This window comes from Dendroctonus ponderosae, unplaced genomic scaffold (assembly GCF_020466585.1).
Source record: "Dendroctonus ponderosae isolate FM_Combo_2020 unplaced genomic scaffold, Dpon_F_20191213v2 Dpon_F_20191213_944, whole genome shotgun sequence".
NCBI classification, from domain to species: domain Eukaryota; kingdom Metazoa; phylum Arthropoda; class Insecta; order Coleoptera; family Curculionidae; genus Dendroctonus; species Dendroctonus ponderosae.
In genome coordinates this window covers 1-4,885 of record NW_026019165.1, presented here as the reverse complement: position 1 = coordinate 4,885, position 4,885 = coordinate 1, and the positions used below count along the sequence as shown (strand labels likewise).

Below are 4,885 nucleotides of genomic sequence, written 5' to 3'. Positions count from 1 at the left end.
TTAGCAATGCTAGACATTTACTGCAAATATGCGCCGCGTAAACGCGTACGCTTTCACGCAAATTGTCTTCGCAAAACCCTAATACTTTGACCAGTCGGTCACTTATTCATTAGAAAAGGTCATTCAAAACGAATTTGTGAGATTGATTGACAATGATTTTATGCCTCGCATCACGATATTTACAGATAATATCTAACATTGTTAAGTGGCAAGAAAAGAGAAATATTTTTTTTCGCAAAAACTATGAATGCTTCAAGATTTTGTAAAGAGTACAAAATTGTGAATAAATGATTAGTGCATCAACCTAAAAAAAATAAATTGATTTCATCCTCTAACTAAAAAGTTCTGGTAGTTTTTGTACGGCGACACTCAAGAATTTATCACTTGTCCAAAACGGCTGAACTCGATTGTTTCATCAAAATATGAGTCTTACTTAAGAACAAATTCACCGCGAGTTTTACTAAAATAAATCGCACCATTCTCCCGATATTTCAAAAAAGATAAATTTTTTGAAGAACTTTGACCATCAATGGCAGAGGAGCCAGACATTTTGTGTTAATAAAAGTTAGGTCAGATCGTCTTCTTTTGGTCCAAAGAATATCGCAGTACCCTTTTGATCATGAGCTTACGGGATACCCTGTACTTTTAAAGGCCCAATAATTACAAATATGTTTGGAAAAAGCGGAATACCATTTGCCTAAGAAAACGTACTCTAAACATTTCTCTAAAACCACAGGCTACTTACACCTATCGGATTTATTGTATTTATTTCGCCTTCTTTTAAAATACTTAATAAAAACCATTATTGATTTGTTATTATGTATATCCTTGCATTCAGATTCAACAATATGTTTCACTTTTCACTTTTTCACTAAACAGATATGCTTTTATAATATGAACACTATATAAAAATATTACACATTTACGATTAATTTGAAAATGTATTTCCAAAAATGTGATTGTTTTATCTTATATAATTAACACTCTATAGACTTACGCCAACTTTATTGTTTGTTCTTGTATGCCATTCTATAATAGAAAATATTCGTCGAGTACAAGGTGTATCCTAACATCAAAACCTGTGCACTTAATGCATTGTCTGATTGACGGAATCTAACTTCGATGGCTTTGAGGAATCAAATCAAAAATCAAAGTGTGGAATAAATCATGTGACCGAATACAGGTTTTACCGAAAAAAACAACACAACATTCTTAATTGGCATACTAACGTGTTACTCGGCACTTGGAAATAATCATCTGCTTTATTTTACACCACATGTGATGAAACTCGTGACTTTATTGTTTACATATTGGTAATAATGGCTATTTAATTAGTTGAAGTCTTGTTATGACCAATAAAACAGTTACGTTTTAAAGTGGCCAAATACCGATTGATGCAAAATCGAAACTGGTTTTTCGAAAATGTTTTAACTAATAACAGTACATGATATGATTTGATAAAATCTGAAATAAAATGTTAATTTCTACTTAAAAACTGTTAAACAAGTCTAATTTGTCACTTAAAAATATCCCTTTTAACAACTTTTTTTACTTTAAATGACTACGCGTTTTACTCGCTAGAGATACATGAATAAAAGGATTTGATTAGAAGCATATTTTAGCTTCCAGAAGCCATGAAGTGTTCATGGCAACATAAAAAGCGCTAACCAAAAGTAATAGCTAAAATCTGGCGTCGCACCGAAAATTTAAAAGAGCTTTTGTAATATTTAGTTTTTGGGTATTTACAGGCAATTATTTATATACTTTATGAAAATTCGATAACCGCTATAAGTAATTTAATTTCCATAACTGTTATCTGAAGCGTTTCGAATGGAAAATTGTTGTTTTGCGGATTCCGTTTTATCTAGGTAGTGGCAAGACACAAGCTTCTCAACAACCAACTACTAGTACTTCTCGCAAGTATCTCAAAAATTGTTTTTTTATCTGAAATATGTTTTGGAGGTCAGTGTGTGACGATGTGAAGAACGAAATATTAAATCAGTACCAAATTAAAATTCGTATATTTGATGTGATTATATTACATTAAGGTCTTGAGGTAGAAATGCTGTTTTGTGTTTTGATTCTTTAATGTCTGCCTGTATGTGGGTACCCACCATGTTTCCTACATTAAGCGGACAGGAGCGTAAGCTAAATATTTTAATATATTTTTTTGTTTATTAACTAACTAAATAACACATATGCAGGGTGGTTTTTCAGTACGATAGAGTCCATTATTTCCAAAGGTGTTAAACTTTCGAAAAATAGCTTCATATGAAAGTTGCTGACGCACAAAGTGCGCACATTTCAAAAATATCTTATATGATACAGAGTGTCTCAGAAAAGCCAGACAAGATCAAAGTGTATTTTGTTAAATAGAATTATCCATTTTTCATTAGCTTGTGGAATGAAGCTTGAAATGGTGCATATGCACCGTAAATTGTTTTTTTCTTACTTACGACGTTGGCAGACTATCGCGATTTCAGTAATTTTTTTCTTAAAAACATGGTATTTAAAAATTAGTTGTAGAAGCAACAAAAAGCAGTTAGAAATACAAAAAAACACGTCGTTCCATTCACCACAGATCCGTTAAGAATTCTGTTGAACCAAAATATCAATATATTGTACAAGGTGTTAACAATGTGGACTTCAATCTAAAACTTTTTAACGCAATATAACTTTGGTTTTTCAATTGGAAGTACCTGTATATTAATACGTCATTAGATAGACAATTTACAAAGTTGCAAATCTGCATTTACACTTTAAGCTCTGAAATCAACCGTTTTCAAATTATAATTTATTTTATTTAAAAATTTCAAAAAGAAGCTACATTTTGTACGTTGGCTATGGAAGTCAATAAATAAGTGTCAAAATTTGAGTTGCCACGTTTAATTGATCATTTACCTAATTATATCAAGGAAAGAATGTGGTATTTAGAGGGTGGAGCTCCAGTTCACCATACAGCTCAATTTTTTTGTATCTTTAACTGTTTTTTTTTGCTTCTACAATGAATTTTTAGATGCCATGTTTTGGAGCATAATTTTCCTAAAATGTCGATAATGTGCCTTTGCAAGTAAGAAAGAAACAATTTACGGTGCATATGCACCATTTCAAGCTTCATTCCACGAGCTAATGAAAAATAGATAGTTCTATTTAAAAAAATACACTTTGATCTTGCCTAGCTTTTCTGGGACACTCTGTATCATATAAGAGATTTTTAAAACGTGCACACTTTGTGCGTCAACAACTTTTATATGGAACAATTTTTCGAAACATCAACACTAACGGAAATTATGAATTCTATCGCACTAAAAAACCACCCTGTATATCACTATCGTTAGTGGACATTTAGCACCACAAGGGCAAACATCTTCAGTTTTTCTACTGACCCAGCAAAGTGAATTAGACTTTTTAGCAGTTAATCAAGCGAAAAACTGCATCAAACAGTTCTAGAGTTGAAATGACACAAGTTCAAAAAGGTAGGTACCTACACTACTAAAGGGTGCTTGGCTTTACTAAAACCACTAAGATTTTCCACTCTACTTACACGTTGATCAATCGAAATTGATTCCTAGAACTATAGTTTAATATCTACAATTTCAAAATGTAAACTTCAGAACCCAGACTGTAGGCTCCATCTGAGTGACAATTACGTAAGAAAATTAATGCGTAGGTATATGATGATCACCTCATCGAAAGATTTGAGATCGTGAGGCGCACTTCGCTCAAATGAATTCTAGAAAGTAGAAGCTTCTGGCATTAATTACTCGTCAGGTCTGGACTCACTCACTTAAATTGTTTTTCTGAGACATCAGTTTATTTTCAGATAATTGTCTGCTTCCCGCTTAACTAATTTTCTTATTTTGTATACCCGTCACCACTTGCTACATAGTGGAACAGAAATATGTAGAGAACTACCACCCATCATTAAATAAACAGTATCAGAACGGAAACAGTATTATTATACGACAAAAACTTAATTTTCTGACTGATTAACTGCAAAATTTCTGACTGTATTCAGGTTCATTGTTTTTGGCCACTTTTCTGATGTCGATAAAAATTACAGCAATTGAGAAGGGAAGTCAAAAACCAGCCTGTACTCTAAGTCATCCTGATTTCAAAGGGCATTTCAAGCACGCTGATGAACGCCGTCTTAATCACCTAGCGCTTGTTTGCAATCTTCTGGTTCTGGTTCTTCTAGAAGCTAATCTGCAATGTGACAAGCCTGGAAAAATTAAGTTTTCCCAACCAAATTTTGAATTGTGTTTATTGTAATATCAGTTTCAAATCAAAAAGAGTTTTTATTCTAGAAATTTCCTGTATTTGTTGTTAACTGCAGATTTAATAGTTGACGATTAACAAGCAACTCAATTAGGCACTCATTTTTCATTCATCTAAGTTATTTAAGTTGTTAAGAGATGTTTGCAAACCTTAATAAGGGGCTACTAGACTAGACAATGGCTGCGTTCCGTTAGTGAAAAAAATGAATTTTTGAGAATGTTAGCATTATAATCAGCAATAAAATATCAATGTTTTCATTTGAAGAATCAACTTATGTGTTGTATAATCGTAGCGTTCTGAACTAGAATAAGAACAGAGAAACTATTTTGTAATGTTTCAATATTAGTTTGGATTAACAAAGTAGCAGAAATTTTAAGGTTCAATGATTCTTCTGATATTCAATTGTCATAAAAAAATAAACCACTTGAAAAATGACGCACACTGTCAAAATGGTACGTTTGAGTTAACATGTACAGGAGATACCTAATAAGCTCAGACAAGACTTGAATTTACAACTGAAATCCGAGTAAGTAGAAGTATACAGGGTCCGTCTTTGGGAGCTTACACTAGAAGTATTCGCCAAACCAAAATTACCAGAGTTCTGAAA

The 4,885-nt window shown here is 32.4% G+C and overlaps 1 long non-coding RNA gene across 1 annotated transcript; it reads left to right on the top strand.

Annotated features, from left to right (window-relative positions):
• The first annotated feature begins 1,860 nt into the window (after nt 1-1,860).
• On the top strand, nt 1,861-4,721 carry LOC125505713. The gene is made up of 3 exons (XR_007282344.1): nt 1,861-2,143; nt 3,339-3,476; nt 4,064-4,721. It is a non-coding gene; the product is annotated as an uncharacterized LOC125505713 (long non-coding RNA).
• Nucleotides 4,722-4,885: the final 164 nt, after the last annotated feature.